This window comes from Oncorhynchus gorbuscha, linkage group LG09 (assembly GCF_021184085.1).
Source record: "Oncorhynchus gorbuscha isolate QuinsamMale2020 ecotype Even-year linkage group LG09, OgorEven_v1.0, whole genome shotgun sequence".
Taxonomy (NCBI): Eukaryota; Metazoa; Chordata; class Actinopteri; order Salmoniformes; family Salmonidae; genus Oncorhynchus; species Oncorhynchus gorbuscha.
In genome coordinates, this window is record NC_060181.1 from 89,050,376 (window position 1) to 89,073,246 (window position 22,871).

The window sequence follows — 22,871 nt, forward strand, 5'->3', positions numbered from 1 at the left end:
TAGGAGATCGGGGAGGAAGTCTGGCCACCAATCAATTCTAGAAGATTCGATCCAGCTATCAAACATCTTTGCCCCGCTTGAGACAGACCTACCAGCCCCGGGAGAAAGCACAGATCCCGAGTGGATACCAACAGCCGGTGGCCGCCCAGTGGCACCCTTCCACACAGTACAGCAGGTCGCTTGCCCATCGGATTCCATCAATATCACCTTCATTATGGGTAGCTTGATGGTGAGAGGTTTTGGCCTGCCTACACTGTCACCCAGGAGCCTGTGTCCATGACATCGACTCTCTCCTGCCCATGGTTCTGGCCAACTACTCCAATATTGACACCATTGTCACTCACATAGTTTTTAACGACTTTCGTCTTTTTTATACCCTGATATGTTTCAACTGTCTTTGTGCTTGTCTCCACCCCTCTCCAGGTGTCACCCATCTTCCCCATTATCCCCAGTGTACTTATACATGTGTTCTCTGTTTGTCTGTTGATAGTTTGTTTTGTTTGGTCAAGCCTACCAGTGTTTTTCCCATGTTTCTGTCTTTCTCTAGTTCCTGCTTTCCAGCTTTCCCAGTTTTGACCATTCTGCCTGACCCTGAGCCGGCCTGCCGTTCTGTACCTTTTGGACTCTGCTCTGGATTACTGAGCTCTGCCTGCCCTTGACCTGTTGTTTGCCTGTCCCCTGTTTCTGTAATAAACTTTTGTTACTTCAAAACTGTCTGCATCTGGGTGTTCTCCTGAGCCTTGATAGTTTTAGGCGATCTGAGGAACTGACCATTGCTAGCAGAGGGAAGAGAATAATTTTCTCCTCCCATGCTACCAAAGGGGTTCAGAACGTTTCAGCTGACTCTTTGGCCTAAACAAGTACCTCAAGAAACTTTGCAAGGACAGGAATGTCTCTTTTTGTGACAACTTTGATTTGCTGTGGGAAGCAACCAGCACTATAACCACAGCGGTTCCAGGATTTTTTCCAGCAACATCGCAAACCATTTTAGAGACTGACAGACAGGGTCTGGTAGTGCTCCAGTCCTCCCTGTCAGAATAAGCAACAGAGGACTTGAAAAGCATATCAGCTCCACTAGAAATGGTACTATGGTTAGTGTGAGTAACCTAATTTATGTTCCTCTAACTCTGCCTTCTAGTGAGGTTTTACAAACTGTCATCTCCTACCATTCTGATAGATTAGAGACTGTCAGAAAACATTGTTGTAACGTTAATATGCAATTTGGTTGTTATTCCATTGGCTACCTTGAGGCAAAATATGGAACTTTTAAATGTAAGAACAATCCTTAGTAAAACGTTTCTCATGAATGACCTCATAACCGAGAGCAAAGTTTCTCACTGAAACATGGCTGTCTTCAGACTGTAGTGCCGCACTTATTGAAGCTTCCAACCTGGACTACAGCTTTTCATACTCTATCAGAAAAGGGAAAGGGTGGGGGGACAGCCTCTATTTTTACTAATGCTCTCAGCTGTAATGACATACTGTAGCACTTGGCGACTTTGGGTATTTTGAGCATCATGCTATACTGTTTAAATGTCAGCCACCAGTGCTGTCTATAACCCTGTATAGGCCACCAAAGCACTGCCCCACTTTCTTTACTAATCCCTCTGAACTATTGTATATCTTCCTTGAGAACTATGATAAAATCATTGTGTTTGGCGATTTTAATATTCATGTTGAAAAAGAGACTGACTCCAAGGCCATTGAATTTGTGGATCTTTTGAGCTCTATGGACTTTATCCAACATGTTTCCGGGCCCATCCATAATGGCCATACTCTGGACCTGGTTATTACCAAGGGGAATTCTATTGACGTTTCCTCTATTGGTCATGTAGCTTTATCTGATCACCACTCTGGTGATTTTACTACGTAGTTGCCCATATGTCAGGGTAATACTGAATACGTTATTAAGAAACACTATCCTACCTCTGAAGTTGCTACAGAGTTTATTGAGTGTACGAACAATACTCCACCATGTATTCTGCCTTTCTCTTGTGATGACTTAGTTGAGAACTTTAATAGCAAATCAAGGGTAACCATTGATGCCATAGATCCAGTAAAGTTGATAAAGGCCACATCCAAACTGGAGAGCCCCTTGGATGAGTGAGGAAAACAAATCAATTAAAAATAATTTGCAAAAAGGCAGAGCGTAAGTGGAGAAAGTTGCAGGGCCATTATGATATTCTGAGAGAGCAACTTGGCATATATAACAAGACAATTCGACATTTTCCTAACTTGATCACTAATAATAATTTGAGAGTGCATTTATCGACAATTGATGGCCTGATAAATCCTATCCCTGCAAACCTATGTGAACTTTCCTCCACTTCTAAATGTGATGAGATTGCGGTATTATTCAGAGATAAGATAAGACGTTAGGCAGGGTATCAGTCAAGAAAGACCTGATGAGAAGTTTGATGAGACAGTATGTGCTGTAGCCTACCACGCAAAGGAACTATGGATATACAGTGTCTTGCAAAAGTATTCACTCCCCTTGGCGTTTTCCCTATTTTGTTGCATTACAACCTGTAATTTAAATAGATTTTTGTTTGGATTTCATGTAATGGACATACTAAAATAGTCCAAATTGGTGAAGCGAAATTCAAAACAATTAAAAAACGGTAAAGTGGTGCTTGTATATGTATTCACCCCCTTTGCTACGAAGCTCCTAAATAAGATCTGATGCAACCAATTACCTTCAGAAGTCACATAATTAGTTAAATAAATTCAACCTGTGTGCAATCTAAGTGTCACATGATCTGTCACATGATCTAAGTATATACACAACTGTTCTGAAATGCCCCAGAGTCTGCAACACCACTAAGCAAAGGGCACCACAAGCAAGCAGTACTATGAAGTACTTCCGGCGCAGAAAGAGATGGCTGCCTCGCTTCGCGTTCTTAGGAAACTATGCAGTATTTTAGTTTTTTTATGTATTACTTCTTACACTGGTACCCCAGGAAATATTAAGTCTTATTACATACAGCCGGGAGGAATGACTTTCCCGAAGCGGATCCTCTGTTTGGTCCAACACCCAGGACAATGGATCGGATCCCAGCAGGCGACCCTAAACAACGGCGCCGCAGAAGGGGCAGACGGAGTGGTCTTCTGGTCAGGCTCCATAGACGGGCACATCGCCCACCGCTCCCGAGTATACTACTCGCCAATGTACAGTCTCTTGACAACAAGGTAGACGAAATATGCGCAATGATTGCCTACCAGAGAGACATCAGAGATGATAACATTCTCTGTTTCACGGAAACATGGCTCACTCGGGATACGTTGTCAGAGTCGGTGCAGCCACCTGGTTTCTTCACGCATTGCGCCGACAAAAAAAATCTCTCTGGTAAGAAGAAGAGTGTATATGCCTTATGATTAACGAGTCGTGGTGAGATCATAATAACATACAGGAACTCAAGTCGTTTTGTTCATCTGACCTAGAATTCCTTACAATCAAATGCCGTCCGCATTATCTACTGAAGAAGTGTACTGTATAAAGTGTAGTGTACTGTATGAATAACGCTTGATTTGATTTGATTTGACTTAACATGGGTTGTTAGCTAGGCGATACCTAAAGACCTCTTGCTCTCCACAAATACTGAGGCCAGAGTGTGAAGGTGGGAAAGCTGCTTGAGGAATGGCCCATCTGCAGGAAATGAAGCATCGGTAATTAGCATGACTCATGTCATGTGTCAAGGGAGAGTGGTGCTAGCTACAGTACTTCAGTGCAAAGGCAAAAGGAAGTGCTGTGTTACTGGTTAAGCAGATGGGTTATATTTTCGTAATACTATATGTAGAAGGTTTTTAACAAGACATTTGGGGTAAAAATCCCCTTCCCTCCATAAAAAGCCTCCAGCCCTGCGGCGCTTAATTCCGTTCATAATGTGCATACTGGCTCGTCTGTAGGGTCAAGCAGTGTTTTCTGACCTCACCTTTCTGCAGACTGTAAGCTCAACAGTTCGTTTTGCTTCTCGTACTCTGCGGTTTCGCCATCACACACTTACCAGCCCCGGCATAGATTTTTTTTTATTACTAGTGACAGATGAAGTGAAGAGTCCACTTTATGGACAATTACCTCATATTGTTAGAAGCAGAGCCCCGTGTCAGGTTGAATAAAGCCTGTGCTATTTCCCATTCATTCCATGCCAGATTCTACTATTCCACTGCTTACTTCCACAGCAAAAGGGGCAGAATGAAATAAGAATCACCCTCGTCAGCATTTTCTGCTTTGGCCCTTAGTCCCGCCAATCTTCTGGATAAGATCAACATTATTCATAGAAAATCACAATCTTCCCTTTGGCTTGTCACAGTTTAGTTTTGGGTTACAGTGACTGTGCCTGTATTAGAGTTGTGTTCTGTTGAAAGAAAAAAAACCTCAAGGTTGCCATCCCATTCATGGATTATCCTCTCTAAGGGATGGGGTCACTTTTCTGGGACCTTTGCATTGTAAGTAACATAGCATTGTGCTGACTTTGAACAAGGGAAGGTAGGGTGGGGGTGCTGGCTAGGGGATACACTATACACACAATATCCATTCCTGAGAATGGAACAGAGAATGTCATCTACAAATGTCATTTCGGCCCCAAAGCTTGGAGATTGGCCACTGCAACAACAGGTTGTAAATCTGCAGCGTTCCTGCACTTTTTCTTTTCTCTCCATGATGGCTCCGACCTGAGGTGATTCCATTATACCTTGACGTGGCAGCAACACCTTTTCTTTTCTCTCCATGATGACTCCGACCTGAGGTGATTCCATTATACCTTGTCGTGGCAGCAACACCTTTTCTTTTCTCTCCATGATGGCTCCGACCTGAGGTGATTCCATTATACCTTGACGTGGCAGCAACACCTTTTCTTTTCTCTCCATGATGGCTCTGACCTGAGGTGATTCCATTATACCTAGACGTGGCAGCAACACCTTTTCTTTTCTCTCCATGATGGCTCTGACCTGAGGTGATTCCATTATACCTTGACGTGGCAGCAACACCTTTTCTTTTCTCTCCATGATGGCTCTGACCTGAGGTGATTCCATTATACCTTGATGTGGCAGCAACACCTTTTCTTTTCTCTCCATGATGGCTCTGACCTGAGGTGATTCCATTATACCTTGATGTGGCAGCAACACCTTTTCTTTTCTCTCCATGATGGCTCTGACCTGAGGTGATTCCATTATACCTTGACGTGGCAGCAACACCTTTTCTTTTCTCTCCATGATGGCTCTGACCTGAGGTGATTCCATTATACCTTGACGTGGCAGCAACACCTTTTCTTTTCTCTCCATGATGGCTCTGACCTGAGGTGATTCCATTATACCTTGACGTGGCAGCAACACCTTTTCTTTTCTCTCCATGATGGCTCTGACCTGAGGTGATTCCATTATACCTTGACGTGGCAGCAACACTTTTTGATCCACCAAGCCAGTTCCACTCCACACCAATGGAGCTTATTTTGAACGAAATGAGTTTTCTTCCTTGTGTATTGTTTCAAAGCCATGCAGTGTTTTAACGCTTGGCGTCTCCAGCGTGATACAATATAATAAGGTTTCCATAAGGTTTCTACAGGGGGTGTATCTCTTCATCCTGACTGGTGTTTCAGATGTTTTCATTGAGCTTTAATTGTGTCGAAAACACTTTGATTAGAAAAGGTGTGCTGACCAAACAAAGCAGAACAGAGGTAAAAATAGACTATTATGAAGGGAGGTCTGTGACACGCAACTCTTGTTCATAAGTCTGTCAAATTACTTTTTAATATGCAATTAATAACATTTCCCTTAGCGTCTACAGCCACTGTATCCCTTTCTGGAACAAAAGCTGATAAATATACATGGCATCGTTAAGGTGCTAAACACAAATACAGCCAATCAATGTTACTACATTCCCATTATGCTTCCAGTCAGTAATTATCTAATATGTTCTATGTTCCCCTATCCCCTGCACAATGAGGTCAGCTTGTGACTTAATTAGAGGTAAAAGTTAAGTATGATGTGGCATTCCAACTTTTCCAGTTGAAAGCAAAAACTTGTGCCACGTGCGAAGGCCAAGTACTAGGCACTTACATAACAACATGATGGTAATATCAACCACAACTGGTGTTGCCACAACAGTCAGTTCCATGTTACATCAACCGCTGGCATCACTTTCTGTTCCATTACAGGTCATTAAAGAGTAAAAAACAAGACCTCATAGGAAGTCACATTTGACACAAATGTAGGAAGTCACATTTGACACAAATGTATTTCTGTAAAGGAAGACCATTCTGTAACATATGCATTCTGTGTTCTGTAATGGAAGACCATTCTGTAAAGACCATTCTATAACGGTAGATCATTCTGTAAAGGAAGACCATGGAAGACCATTCTGTAATGGAAGACCATTCTGTAACGGAAGAATGGAAGACCATTCTGTAACGGAAGACCATTCTGTAACATTTCTCTAAAGGAAGACCATTCTGTAACGGAAGACCATTCTCTAAAGGAAGATCATTCTGTAAAGGAAGATCATTCTGTAAAGGAAAATCATTCTGTAACGGAAGACCATTCTGTAAAGGAAGATCATTCTGTAACTGAATACCATTCTGTAACGGTAGATCATTCTGTAACGGAAAATCATTCTGGAAGACCATAACGGAAGACCATTCTGTAACGGTAGATCATTCTGTAACGGATAGATCATTCTGTAATGGAAGACCATTCTGCATTCTGTACGGAAGACCATTCTGTAACGGAAGATCATTCTGTAACGGTAGATCATTCTATAACGGTAGATTCTGTAAACGTATTCTGTAAGGAAGATCATTCTGTAAATTCTATAACGAAGATCATTCTGTAAAGGAAGACCATTCTGTAACGGAAGACCATTCTGTAACGGAAGACCATTCTGTAAAGGAAGACCATTCTGTAAAGGAAGATCATTCTGTAACGGAAGACCATTCTGTAATGGAAGATCATTCTGTAACGGAAGACCATTCTGTAAAGGAAGATCATTCTGTAATGGAAGACCATTCTGTAACGGAAGACCATTCTGTAACGGAAGACCATTCTGTAAAGGAAGATCATTCTCTAAAGGAAGACCATTCTGTAACGGAAGACCATTCTGTAACAGAAGACCATTCTGTAAAGGAAGATCATTCTGTAAAGGAAGATCATTCTGTAAAGGAAAATCATTCTGTAACGGAAGACCATTCTGTAAAGGAAGATCATTCTGTAACTGAATACCATTCTGTAACGGTAGATCATTCTGTAACGGAAAATCATTCTGTAACGGAAGACCATTCTGTAATGGTAGATCATTCTGTAACGGTAGATCATTCTGTAATGGAAGACCATTCTGCAACGGAAGACCATTCTGTAACGGAAGATCATTCTGTAACGGTAGATCATTCTATAACGGTAGATCATAATGTAAAGGAAGATCATTCTGTAAAGGAAGACCATTCTGTAACGGAAGACCATTCTGTAACGGAAGATCGGAAGATCATTCTGTATTCTGTAAAAGACCATTCTGTAAAGGAAGATCATTCTGTAACGGAAGACCATTCTGTAATGGAAGATCATTCTGTAACGGAAGACCATTCTGTAAAGGAAGATCATTCTGTAAAGGAAGATCATTCTGTAACTGAAGACCATTCTGTAATGGTAGATCATTCTGTAACGGAAAATCATTCTGTAACGGAAGACCATTCTGTAACGGTAGATCATTCTGTAACGGTAGATCATTCTGTAACGGAAGATCATTCTGTAACTGAAGATCATTCTGTGATGGAAGACCATTCTGTAGGACAAGCCATCTTGGATCCATCCGGGCCGAGAGGAGGACAGGAAGGCAGCAATCATCCTTTATCTGCAACAGTGGGATGAGGCTAATCCTTCTGGTCTTCCTAAAATTATGTTTGAGTGTTTGCAACACTTTGTCACTAACGTAATAAAGTCCCGCAGCGCCTGCTCTCTGAGATCACTTGGAAGTCCGTCTCCACCCCACCGGCTCTTCTCCAACACCGGCTGCAGAGCTAGAAACCCCTTCAGTTTAACTTCATAAGTATAATATCAATAAAATTATATTTTTCCCCATAGTCTAACCTTAGAACACGGATAGTCAACTCTTCCCCTGCAGAGCTACTCTAATTTGCTCCATGGGCACCGCAATACTATGGTTGACCCTGTTAAACAACACATGTCAGTGTACTGCTGCACTGCAATGCTTTGTATGTGACAATACAACTATTTATTATTATTTTGGTGTGCAGGCTTTTGTCCCATCCCTGCTTCATCAAAGCTGCTCCCAGTGGAGCCTGGATCAAAAGTGATGAACAACCCCTTGCTGTGCTTTGAAGCAGGTACACATCAGCACAAATACACATTATGACCAGATTTATCTATGGGGGCTTATGTTCAATTGAAGTGATTTCTATGAAAGATGGGAAATGTTCAATGTTGATAACCTTGTTAACCTTGTTATCCCACTTAGGAGACAAGTAGGAAAAAAATGCCCTTTGAAAGATTTTGTTGAGATTTTCACACTGGCTAGAGAGCTCTTCTTTATTTCCATGCATTCATAATATACACCCTCTTAAGCCTTAGCCCCACCCATCTCTTTAAGAATTCACATTTAAATGCATGACCAACTGTCGGCATGGTCAACCCACCATTATCTTAGCCAATCATGGCTAGCCACGAAGGATCCTGTCTTTCTCCCTATATAGCTCTATGCTTTCTCCTTGACCAAACTAGGCTCATACATTTAAAAAAATACTAATATTCACAGATCCCATACAAGCTTGTAATTAAGGCACATACAAGTTCACATGTTCGAGAATGAATAATAATTGTAAAACATTATAATAATCAAACGGCCATACGGTGAAGTAGGAACTAACGTCAAACAACGTCACATTTTTGGAACATTTTGCTTCAGATGAGATCTGTTCCTACTCTCAGTAAAACCCTTACATCAGACAGTATACACCTCACTTGTGACCACACAGTGATTGCTGAATTACAGAAGGAATTAGAACCATCTGAATAGCACCTCAGCAGCACCCAAAGCCGAGGGAACACTTGAAGACTAGGAAAGGTCAAAATGTATGAACAAGTTCTACTCAACCGGTGTGTTTCCAATTTCAAATTGCCAGGCTCGCTAGGCACATGTTGACAGAAGCCTGTATGCAGTCACATAGCTAGTTATGGTTCGGGACGCGGGAGAGCTAAAGAGGGTTCCATTGGGAATATAGTTTGATTTAAAGTTTACAAAGATCAGGGAAGAAGATCTGTTGTCACGACGCAGCGGATTTAAGGAGGAAATGACATGCCGAGCCTCACATGCACGGAGGAACTCCACAGTTTTCTTCTCATGGTGGATGTTTCGAGGACATTTTAATTTGAGTGGGTCCCTGTGTCTCAACGATTTTAATTGGAACTTATAAACCTTTTGTCAGAGTGAATCGTGGACAGTCATGTTTCACAGTAGCGGCTGGTCAGCACACTGAATGGTGTCATGGTGAATACATCATTTGGTGTAACACAGTGTAACTCATTGTAAGTCAACCCGCATAATGTTATCATTCATATGACCAGAATTATACATTTCTTGCCAGATGAACGCAACTGCTTATACAGTATGTATGAAAGCTGACCTTGCCCAACGGTAGAGGAAAAAAAAGGTAGTCATTGTCTATGCATTCGTGCATTTGCTGTGACATGCTGGTACAGCACAAAGATGCTCCAAGCAGATAAACGTTTCTGTGAATTCCTCCTTACAGTAGGTCTCTCCCTTACCATCTTATTCTCACAGATCCTAATTGGGATTTAAGTCAAGTATATATGACATGTCAAGATGTTTGACGTTGTAGGAAATTTAAATTGTTTTAGTTGTGTGTTAAAAAAAATGTAAAAAAACAAGATATAAAATAATAAAAAACAGAAAGGTTATATAAAGTGATGTTGCGTGTTGAGTTCTCTATTGTAGCCATGTTATGCTATGTTTAAGGATTTATGTTTAGGTGATTTTTGGATTCATCTGTGTTGTGGAAAACACGTTGCGGCTTTTAAATTCTTTATCCAAAAAGGGAAGGGAGCCTGGATGGTAATTTCATGGATGCTGTGTCTGATCAAGTGAATAACAACTCACTCATATAACACCAATCTAGCCCTAACACAAGGCAGATGATGTTCTTCACTTCCAAATCCAAGCTCATTAGAACAACATAATGCATAAATCTAGGCATTTACTTGGCACCCAATTCTGCCCATAATGGATGGATTTGGTAAATGGCTATCTAACTGAAAACACATCCCCCTGCAAACCCCCCCAGATGTTGCAGGTTCAAGTTTGAAACCGCATTGCAATCGAGAGAGGGGAGGGAGTGAGAGAGACAAGACTTTAAGAAACTGAGACAGAAAGAAAATGCATGTTCAGCATCTCCCAGAGAGAGAGTGAGTGGGTGAGTGAAAGATGCAGGTGTTGCTGATTTGTGTGTGTGTGTGTGTGTGTGTGTGTGTGTGTGTGTGTGTGTGTGTGTGTGTGTGTGTGTGTGTGTGTGTGTGTGTGTGTGTGTGTGTGTGTGTGTGTGTGTGTGTGTGTGTGTGTGTGTGTGTGTGTGTTTCTGCTGTATGTCTATATGTGTGTGTGTAGACCTTGCCACGTTGTGGGGTTCCTGCTCTGGGCTGGCCAACAGGAGACCAGGGGCCTGGCAATTCTCCAGGGCAGCCGTGGCCTGTGTCCTGCCTGGCTGGCTGCATGCCCAGAGGTTGTGGAGCCTGCCTGCCTGCGCTGGCACCCTGCGTCCCACAGTTAAGGGGTGTGTGTGTGTGTGTGTGTGTGTGTGTGTGTGTGTGTGTGTGTGTGTGTGTGTGTGTGTGTGTGTGTGTGTGTGTGTGTGTGTGTGTGTGTGTGTGTGTGTGTGTGTGTGTGTGTGTGTGTGTGTGTATGCGTGTGTGTGCACCAAACATGACAAGTCCCATCAGGCCTTATCTGGCTTTGCAGCTATTTCATGGTTGTTTGAAACAAGCGGGCCATGATCCTCTACTCAATCATTGTGTTTTTATCTAAAAAAAGGTTTCCATGATCCACCAGGGTCTAGGGGGGAGATGGGGGTATGAGTGGGTGTGGGGCTAGGCCGGGTGTTTGGTATGCAACGTGTAGGGCCTATTGTTCACCCTCTTCTTGTATAACCTCACTCCATTTAGGTATTTCCTCTGCCCTCCTGAACGTAAACGGCATGGCTTTATGATGGCACATTTATCAAACAAAGCCAAGTTACTTGGACCAAAGTCTGTCTGTCTGTCTGTCTGTCTGTCTGTCTGTCTGTCTGTCTGTCTGTCTGTCTGTCTGTCTGTCTGTCTGTCTGTCTGTCTGTCTGTCTGTCTGTCTGTCTGTCTGTCTGTCTGTCTGTCTGTCTGTCTGTCTGTCTGTCTGTCTGTCTGTCTGTCTGTCTGTCTGTCTGTCTGTCTGTCTGTCTGTCTGTCTGTCTGTCTGTCTGTCTGTCTGTCCTTGCCTGTCTATCCTTGCCTGTCTGTCTGACTTTCTGTCCTCACTCTGGTCTCCAGACGGTCACAAAAGGGTCAGCGTGAAGATGATACAATCCAAAGTCTGAGGGACAAAGGTTTCTTTCTTTTGTCTATTTGTTATTCCAAATCCATCTCACCATTAAACTTGGATTAATGTTGCAGTTTGGCAATCATTTTCGAGTTGAGGCTACATATTTCCCAACATTGCTATAGTCTGAACTCGTTCACTCCAACTCTCAAGGGCTCATTGCTATAGTCTGAACTCGTTCACTCCAACTCTCAAGGGCTCATTGCTATAGTCTGAACTCGTTCACTCCAACTCTCAAGGGATCATTGCTATAGTCTGAACTCGTTCACTCCAACTCTCAAGGGCTCATTGCTATAGTCTGAACTCGTTCACTCCAACTCTCAAGGGATCATTGCTATAGTCTGAACTCGTTCTGAACTCCAAACTCTCAAGGGCTCATTGCTATAGTCTGAACTCGTTCACTCCAACTCTCAAGGGCTCATTGCTATAGTCTGAACTCGTTCACTCCAACTCTCAAGGGCTCATTGCTATAGTCTGAACTCGTTCACTCCAACTCTCAAGGGCTCATTGCTATAGTCTGAACTCGTTCACTCCAACTCTCAAGGGCTCATTGCTATAGTCTGAACTCGTTCACTCCAACTCTCAAGGGCTCATTGCTATAGTCTGAACTCGTTCACTCCAACTCTCAAGGGCTCATTGCTATAGTCTGAACTCGTTCACTCCAACTCTCAAGGGCTCATTGCTATAGTCTGAACTCGTTCACTCCAACTCTCAAGGGCTCATTGCTATAGTCTGAACTCGTTCACTCCAACTCTCAAGGGCTCATTGCTATAGTCTGAACTCGTTCACTCCAACTCTCAAGGGCTCATTGCTATAGTCTGAACTCGTTCACTCCAACTCTCAAGGGCTCATTGCTATAGTCTGAACTCGTTCACTCCAACTCTCAAGGGCTCATTGCTATAGTCTGAACTCGTTCACTCCAACTCTCAAGGGCTCATTGTTATAGTCTGAACTCGTTCACTCCAACTCTCAAGGGCTCATTGTTATAGTCTGAACTCGTTCACTCCAACTCTCAAGGGCTCATTGCTATAGTCTGAACTCGTTCACTCCAACTCTCAAGGGCTCATTGCTATAGTCTGAACTCGTTCACTCCAACTCTCAAGGGCTCATTGCTATAGTCTGAACTCGTTCACTCCAACTCTCAAGGGCTCATTGCTATAGTCTGAACTCGTTCACTCCAACTCTCAAGGGATCATTGCTATAGTCTGAACTCGTTCACTCCAACTCTCAAGGGCTCATTGCTATAGTCTGAACTCGTTCACTCCAACTCTCAAGGGATCATTGCTATAGTCTGAACTCGTTCACTCCAACTCTCAAGGGCTCATTGCTATAGTCTGAACTCGCTCCAACTCTCAAGGGCTCATTGCTATAGTCTGAACTCGTTCACTCCAACTCTCAAGGGCTCATTGCTATAGTCTGAACACGTTCACTCCAACTCTCAAGGGCTCATTGCTATAGTCTGAACTCGTTCACTCCAACTCTCAAGGGCTCATTGCTATAGTCTGAACTCGTTCACTCCAACTCTCAAGGGCTCATTGCTATAGTCTGAACTCGTTCACTCCAACTCTCAAGGGCTCATTGCTATAGTCTGAACTCGTTCACTCCAACTCTCAAGGGCTCATTGCTATAGTCTGAACTCGTTCACTCCAACTCTCAAGGGCTCATTGCTATAGTCTGAACTCGTTCACTCCAACTCTCAAGGGCTCATTGCTATAGTCTGAACTCGTTCACTCCAACTCTCAAGGGCTCATTGCTATAGTCTGAACTCGTTCACTCCAACTCTCAAGGGCTCATTGTTATAGTCTGAACTCGTTCACTCCAACTCTCAAGAGCTCATTGCTATAGTCTGAACTTGTTCACTCCAACTCTCAAGGGCTCATTGCTATAGTCTGAACTCGTTCACTCCAACTCTCAAGGGCTCATTGCTATAGTCTGAACTCGTTCACTCCAACTCTCAAGGGCTCATTGCTATAGTCTGAACTCGTTCACTCCAACTCTCAAGAGCTCATTGCTATAGTCTGAACTCGTTCACTCCAACTCTCAAGGGCTCATTGCTATAGTCTGAACTCGTTCACTCCAACTCTCAAGGGCTCATTGCTATAGTCTGAACTCGTTCACTCCAACTCTCAAGGGCTCATTGCTATAGTCTGAACTCGTTCACTCCAACTCTCAAGGGCTCATTGCTATAGTCTGAACTCGTTCACTCCAACTCTCAAGGGCTCATTGTTATAGTCTGAACTCGTTCACTCCAACTCTCAAGGGCTCATTGTTATAGTCTGAACTCGTTCACTCCAACTCTCAAGGGCTCATTGCTATAGTCTGAACTCGTTCACTCCAACTCTCAAGGGCTCATTGCTATAGTCTGAACTCGTTCACTCCAACTCTCAAGAGCTCATTGCTATAGTCTGAACTCGTTCACTCCAACTCTCAAGGGCTCATTGCTATAGTCTGAACTCGTTCACTCCAACTCTCAAGGGCTCATTGCTATAGTCTGAACTCGTTCACTCCAACTCAAAAGGGCTCATTGCTATAGTCTGAACTCGTTCACTCCAACTCTCAAGGGCTCATTGCTATAGTCTGAACTCGTTCACTCCAACTCTCAAGGGCTCATTGCTAATAGTCTGAACTTGTTCACTCCAACTCTCAAGGGCTCATTGTTATGTCTGACACATTTTTTATCAGGTCAGTACAATACATTTCTCAAAAACATCCAAAACGGCTTTAAAAATACTGGAATGTTCCTGGAACTGACACTAGGTAGATAAAGTGTCTGTCTTGTGATCCCATAGTTTAGTTAGTCATAGTCAATTATGAAACAATGTTTATTGAGTCTATCTATTGGGATAGTGTTCTTTAAATAGCCTCATTATTTCCTCCTTAGCTCTGGTTAAATATGATGGTCTCGCCTTCTAAAGCAATAGACAGGAGAGCCTCCTGGCTTTCTTTGATAAAATAGCATCCACACATGTGAATGGAAGTGTTTGAAACTCTCTTGCTTTGATTTACCATTGTTGGGACCAAGTTGGGATCCCAAACCCATACAGTGCAGATGGTTATCCTGACCCAGATTACGACCTAGTCCTGGACTATAAAGCCGGCTCAGTGGAGAATATCCATTGAAAGTGGCTTTTGGTCCAGGACTAGGTTTAGGCTAATCAGAGTTCAGGGAAACAGACCACTGTTGCAAATGTCACTTCTGTAGCGACTCAAGTACAACTTAAGAGGGAGAAATGAAACAGCCTTCACCTAAGGTAGTTGAGCTAACTCCCCTATCCACAGTCAGTGACAAAATAAAAAAATACACAATCCAACTCATGTGGGGGCAATAGGCCACACAAATCATGCAGTAACTTAGCTCCCCACCCTGGGTCTAATTCAAATATCAAGATTGCTGTGAGTAGTTTGTTTCTCGCCGTCTTGCAGAGAGAAATTCATGGGAACTCACAGCGCTATAAATTATAGCCATAAAAAGACCCGCTGAAAATAAGTGGCAAAAGACGTTCTCTTCCACAGTCTTGAATTTAAGAAGCAGGCTACTCAAGGGAGGACTTGACACACATCCAGTGAATTTTTCCCCACTCTTTCAGAACACACAGCACTACTTTCAGCTAACCGACACAGGCCCTCTTTGAATAGTGGATACAGATCACAAAAAAACATTCTGTTTATTTGGACCTCTATTCCCAGTTCAAACATTGTCACGCCTACTCACATATCCAAGACCATCGCTGAAAGTCTCATTGGTAATTAATGACAGCCTCCAGATGTTTCTCTGGCATCAGCGCCATGGGGATAAATGAAGGACACTGTGGGGGTGGTGTGTATATGGAGTAAGGGCATAAGGCATTATAATAATTTGTCATGTAACTCACGGCTATGAGTGCAGCTTTTTGAAAATGCTGTCATAATGGCCTACTGGGCAGAGACGTCAATTCACCTTCTATTCTATCTTAATTCAACAATATTTTGTTGAAACGATGTGGAAACAACAGTGATTCAACAAGTGTGTTCCCCAAAAATAAACATTGTCCATGCTACCAGGAAAATTGATCTGCAAATAATTAAGCTAGCTTGTTGGCTTCGTCTGCTCTGTGTTTGTTTCTGGGGGCTGGAGCTTACAAGTGACACATTTCCCCAAATTCCTTCCAAAATGTAGGGGTCTCTTTTATGGATTATACCTGTTGTGCACATTAGCTGACACAGTCCACAGCCTTCCCTGTCTACCTGAAACAGTTCATAGCCATCCCAGTCTATACAGACCATATCCTTCCCAGTCTACCTGATAGAGTCCATAGCCTTCTCAGTCTACCTGATACAGTCCGCAACCTTCCCAGTCTACCTGATACAGTCCATAGCCTTCCCCGTCTACCTGATACAGTCCATAGCCTTCCCTGTCTACCTGATACAGCCCATAGCCTTCCCTGTCTACCTGATACAGTCCATAGCCTTCCCTGTCTACCTGATACAGCCCATAGCCTTCCCGGTCTACCTGATACAGTCCATAGCCTTCCCTGTCTACCTGATACAGCCCATATCCTTCCCGGTCTACCTGATACAGCCCATAGCCTTCCCCGTCTACCTGATACAGTCCATAGCCTTCCCTGTCTACCTGATACAGCACATAGCCTTCCCGATCTATCTGATACAGTCCATAGCCTTCTCAGTCTACCTGATATAGTCCACAGCCTTCTCAGTCTACATGATACAGTCCATAGCCTTCCCTGTCTACCTGATATAGTCCATAGTTGTGCCCCACCAAACAGCCTATAACTCTACACTGTTTCTCTGCCCCAGGCTCAGTTCCATTAGTCTTGAATTTGATCTACTCTGTAATATGTCAGCTACACTCCCTTAATAAGCCCTTCAGTCACTTGCAATGACTTTACCCAATACCCCAGAGGTGCACCGTCTGTATCTGTACTCACTTGAAGCAAAAAAAAAAACATGTTGGAGTGGCAGCCTGAGCATGCAAAGAGGCCGTAATCTGAAAATAATCCCATCACATAAACATTATTGAATAGGATTAAAGAATTACAGCACAAATTCTGACGTGATGAAATCCCCCCAAATTGACAGGATGGAAAATAAGAGCAGAGTAAGGCTGGTTTTGACTTGGATAGCTTGTTCACAGTGCTCATTACTAAAAATCTATTCATCAGGATCAGATATTGCATTCAAGACTTGGTCAATCAAAGAACGTACATCCTTTAAAAACAGTATATTTCTGCATTTTGTGGACATCCTGAATAAACAGTGGTTCTTGTGGTGGATAGTTAGGCTCACCACTTGTTGTGCCACCACTTGGCTTTTTTGGGGGTCAATGGCAGTGACAGTGCATCTTGAATACGACATGTTACACTATCGAGGGATGTGAGTTCGCGCCCTACTTTGGGGAAAATGTCTATATGCAATCTGTAAACCTGCTTCCACAGCTGTTGATATATACACTATATATACAAAAGTATGTGGACACCCCTTCAAATTGGTGGATTTGTCTATTTCAGCCACACCCCAAAACACAGCCATGCAATCTCCATAGACAAACATTGGCAGTAGAATGTCCTTACTGAAGAGCTCCTTTTAGATGACACTGTATTTCCAAGTTTGTGGCAACAGTTTGGGGAAGGTCATTTTCTCTTTCAGCATGACAATGCCCCCATGCACAAAGTGAGGTCTATACAGAAATGGTTTGTTGAGATCGGTGTGGAAGAACTTGGCCCGCACAGAGCCCTGACCTCAACCCCTTTGAACACCTTCAGAATTAATTGGAACTCAGGTCAGGCTTAATCGCCAAACATCAGTGCCCAACCTCACTAATGCTCTTGTGGCTGAATGGAAGCAAATCCCCACAGAAATGTCCCAGCATCTATTGGAAAGCTCTCCCAGAAGAGTGGAGTCTGTTATAGCAGCAAAGGGGGGACCCATGATTTTGGAATCATCTTGTAATGAGATGTTCGACGATCAGGTTAGTAGTGTATCTAGTGAAATGTCATCACAAGGTCTATTTTCTTAATGTCTATCCCCAGGAGTAGTCATGATTTAATTAAGCAATAATACTAGAGAAGCCATGTGTGTCAGGATTTGGCCAGGGTTGTTCTGGTTTTTGGTCACTAGATGCCCCCATTGTGCCTTTTGACCTTTTGTTTTCCCTTGATCCACATTATTATTTGCACCTGTGCCTCGTTTCCCCTGATTGTATTTAAACCCTTTGTTTTACTCAGTTCTTTGCTCTGTGTTTGTATGTTAGCACCCAGCCCTAGTACTCTGTGAGCTCTTGTTGATCCCGGTGGACTCTCTTGTGGAGTTCTGTTTTTTGTTCTTGTTTGTTTGTTTGTTTGTTTTTGAGTACCTTTTGAGGCTTTTTGTGCTGTACCTTCCACCTTGTGGATTTGCCTTTTTGTCTTGGAGGATTGCCTTTGTTCTTGTGGAATTCCTTTTGAGGTTGTGGAGTTACATGTTTTCCTGAAGAACTTCACTTTTTACTTCATTACACACCGTCTCAAGTACTGCTGTGTCTGCCTCATCTTCTGGGTTCTGCTGACTATTCGTGGCTCAGTTGGTTTAGTGACTGTTTCTCACTCCGGAGACCCGGGTTCGTAACCGGGTCCTGACAATGTGCTATGACATTTTTGTCATGGCTGTGATGTGGTCATTGCCACGAGGCAAAGCCGACTTAAAACGACATAAAAACGATGACACTATTTTATGAATGCGCTGGCCATGTGCATCTTGTCTAGTCTATCCTGGGCAGGATAGACTCTAACAATGGGGACTCCAAACCATAGTATAATGTAAAGTGTAAACTGGGTGGTTCAAGCCCTGACTGCAGATTGTCTGACAGCTGTGGTATATCAGATCGTACACCATGGGTATGACAAAACATATATTTTTACTGCTCTAATTGGCATCCAGTTTCTAATGCATGTCAGGGGTTTGTTGTATATTGCCAATATACCACGACTAAGGGCTGTATCCAGAACAGCCCTAAGCCATGATATATTGACCATATACCACCCCCCCCCCCGTGCCTTACTGCTTAAGTAAACTTCTAGAACAGCATAATTTTTCACAGAAGACCAGTGAATTACAGGCCCTTGTTTTGATCACATCTTCCAGAGACAACTAATGTGTGGGCTGCATTTCAGAACCTGTAATAGGGTTCATTATGATTGGATGGTGATAAAATCATTTTATAGATAATAAAAGAAAATCAACGCTTCACAAGATCTCCCAAAAAGACAGGGTGAACTTTATGAAGCGTGAAGGAGAGCGATGAAATGTAGATTCAAATTAAACACTTCCAGAAACTCGCGCAACTTTCACTGAAATTGCGTTTTTGTCCCCCCCCAGTTTTATCATTGGAATGTGAGACAAAACGGGACAACAGTGTGATTTAGGACCATGCCTCCGAGCATCGGGTAGGCTGTTTGGAGTTTTTATCTGACATCGGGTAGGCTGTTTGGAGTTTTTATCTGACATCGGGTAGGCTGTTTTCGGGTAGGCTGTTTGGAGTTTTTATCTGACATCTCGGGAAGGCTGTTTGGAGTTTTTATCTGACTGGATACAAATATATAAATATACAGTGCCAGTCAAAAGTTTGGACACACCTACTCATTCAAGAGTTTTCTTTATTTTACATCAAGAGTATGAAGTAACACATATGTAATCATGTAGTAACCAAAACGTGTTGAAAATAATCCAAATATATTTTAGATTTTAGATTCTTCAAAGTAGCCTAGCTTGCCCTCGATGACAGCTTCGCACACTTTTGGCATTCTTATCAACTTGTGAATGCACCAATTTGTAAGTCGCTCTGGATAAGAGCGTCTGCTAAATGACTTAAATGTAAATGCTTCACCTGGAATGCTTTTCTATCCGTCTTGAAGGATTTTACACATATGCTGAGCACTTGTTGGCTGCTTTTCCTTCACTCTGTGGTCCAACACATCCCAAACCATCTGAATTGGGTTGAGGTCGGGTGATTGTGGTGGCCAGGTTATCTGATGCAGGACTCCATTACTCTCCTTCTTGGTCAAATAGCCCTTATACAGCCTGGAGGTGTGTTGGGTCATTGTCCTGTTGAAAAACCAATGATAGTCCCACTAAGCTCAAACCAGATGGGTTGGCGTAGAGCTGCAGAATGCTGTGTGCCTTGAATTCTAAATAAAGCACAGAAAGTGTCACCAGCAAAGCAGCCCCACGCCATCACTCCTCCTCCATGCTTTACGGTGGGAACCACACATGCGGAGATCATCCATTCAACCACTCTGCGTCTCACAAAGACACAGCGGTTGGAACCAAAAATCAAACATTTGGACTCATCAGACCAAAGGACAGATTTACACGGTCTATTGTTCATTGCTCATGTTTTATTATATTTTTATTTCACCTTTATTTAACCAGGTAGGCCAGTTGAGAACACCTTTATTTAACCAGGTAGGCCAGTTGAGAACACCTTTATTTAACCAGGTAGGCCAGTTGAGAACACCTTTATTTAACCAGGTAGGCCAGTTGAGAACACCTTTATTTAACCAGGTAGGCCAGTTGAGAACACCTTTATTTAACCAGGTAGGCCAGTTGAGAACACCTTTATTTAACCAGGTAGGCCAGTTGAGAACACCTTTATTTAACCAGGTAGGCCAGTTGAGAACACCTTTATTTAACCAGGTAGGCCAGTTGAGAACACCTTTATTTAACCAGGTAGGCCAGTTGAGAACACCTTTATTTAACCAGGTAGGCTAGTTGAGAACACCTTTATTTAACCAGGTAGGCCAGTTGAGAACACCTTTATTTAACCAGGTAGGCCAGTTGAGAACACCTTTATTTAAACAGGTAGGCCAGTTGAGAACACCTTTATTTAACCAGGTAGGCCAGTTGAGAACACCTTTATTTAACCAGGTAGGCCAGTTGAGAACACCTTTATTTAACCAGGTAGGCCAGTTGAGAACACCTTTATTTAACCAGGTAGGCCAGTTGAGAACACCTTTATTTAACCAGGTAGGCCAGTTGAGAACACCTTTATTTAACCAGGTAGGCCAGTTGAGAACACCTTTATTTAACCAGGTAGGCCAGTTGAGAACACCTTTATTTAACCAGGTAGGCCAGTTGAGAACACCTTTATTTAACCAGGTAGGCCAGTTGTGAACACCTTTATTTAACCAGGTAGGCCAGTTGAGAACACCTTTATTTAACCAGGTAGGCCAGTTGAGAACACCTTTATTTAACCAGGTAGGCCAGTTGAGAACACCTTTATTTAAACAGGTAGGCCAGTTGAGAACACCTTTATTTAAACAGGTAGGCCAGTTGAGAACACCTTTATTTAACCAGGTAGGCCAGTTGAGAACACCTTTATTTAACCAGGTAGGCCAGTTGAGAACACCTTTATTTAACCAGGTAGGCCAGTTGAGAACACCTTTATTTAACCAGGTAGGCCAGTTGAGAACACCTTTATTTAACCAGGTAGGCCAGTTGAGAACACCTTTATTTAACCAGGTAGGCCAGTTGAGAACACCTTTATTTAACCAGGTAGGCCAGTTGAGAACACCTTTATTTAACCAGGTAGGCCAGTTGAGAACACCTTTATTTAACCAGGTAGGCCAGTTGAGAACACCTTTATTTAACCAGGTAGGCCAGTTGAGAACACCTTTATTTAACCAGGTAGGCCAGTTGAGAACACCTTGATTTAACCAGGTAGGCCAGTTGAGAACACCTTGATTTAACCAGGTAGGCCAGTTGAGAACACCTTGATTTAACCAGGTAGGCCAGTTGAGAACACCTTTATTTAACCAGGTAGGCCAGTTGTGAACACCTTTATTTAACCAGGTAGGCCAGTTGAGAACACCTTTATTTAACCAGGTAGGCCAGTTGAGAACACCTTTATTTAAACAGGTAGGCCAGTTGAGAACACCTTTATTTAACCAGGTAGGCCAGTTGAGAACACCTTTATTTAACCAGGTAGGCCAGTTGAGAACACCTTTATTTAACCAGGTAGGCCAGTTGAGAACACCTTTATTTAACCAGGTAGGCCAGTTGAGAACACCTTTATTTAACCAGGTAGGCCAGTTGAGAACACCTTTATTTAACCAGGTAGGCCAGTTGAGAACACCTTTATTTAACCAGGTAGGCCAGTTGAGAACACCTTTATTTAACCAGGTAGGCCAGTTGAGAACACCTTTATTTAACCAGGTAGGCCAGTTGAGAACACCTTTATTTAACCAGGTAGGCCAGTTGAGAACACCTTTATTTAACCAGGTAGGCCAGTTGAGAACACCTTTATTTAACCAGGTAGGCCAGTTGAGAACACCTTTATTTAACCAGGTAGGCCAGTTGAGAACACCTTTATTTAACCAGGTAGGCCAGTTGAGAACACCTTTATTTAACCAGGTAGGCCAGTTGAGAACACCTTTATTTAACCAGGTAGGCCAGTTGAGAAAACCTTTATTTAACCAGGTAGGCCAGTTGAGAACACCTTTATTTAACCAGGTAGGCCAGTTGAGAACACCTTTATTTAACCAGGTAGGCCAGTTGAGAACACCTTTATTTAACCAGGTAGGCCAGTTGAGAACACCTTTATTTAACCAGGTAGGCCAGTTGAGAACACCTTTATTTAACCAGGTAGGCCAGTTGAGAACACCTTTATTTAACCAGGTAGGCCAGTTGAGAACACCTTTATTTAACCAGGTAGGCCAGTTGAGAACACCTTTATTTAACCAGGTAGGCCAGTTGAGAACACCTTTATTTAACCAGGTAGGCCAGTTGAGAACACCTTTATTTAACCAGGTAGGCCAGTTGAGAACACCTTTATTTAACCAGGTAGGCCAGTTGAGAACACCTTTATTTAACCAGGTAGGCCAGTTGAGAACAACTTTATTTAACCAGGTAGGCCAGTTGAGAACACCTTTATTTAACCAGGTAGGCCAGTTGAGAACACCTTTATTTAACCAGGTAGGCCAGTTGAGAACACCTTTATTTAACCAGGTAGGCCAGTTGAGAACACCTTTATTTAACCAGGTAGGCCAGTTGAGAACACCTTTATTTAAACAGGTAGGCCAGTTGAGAACACCTTTATTTAACCAGGTAGGCCAGTTGAGAACACCTTTATTTAACCAGGTAGGCCAGTTGAGAACACCTTTATTTAACCAGGTAGGCCAGTTGAGAACACCTTTATTTAACCAGGTAGGCCAGTTGAGAACACCTTTATTTAACCAGGTAGGCCAGTTGAGAACACCTTTATTTAACCAGGTAGGCCAGTTGAGAACACCTTTATTTAACCAGGTAGGCCAGT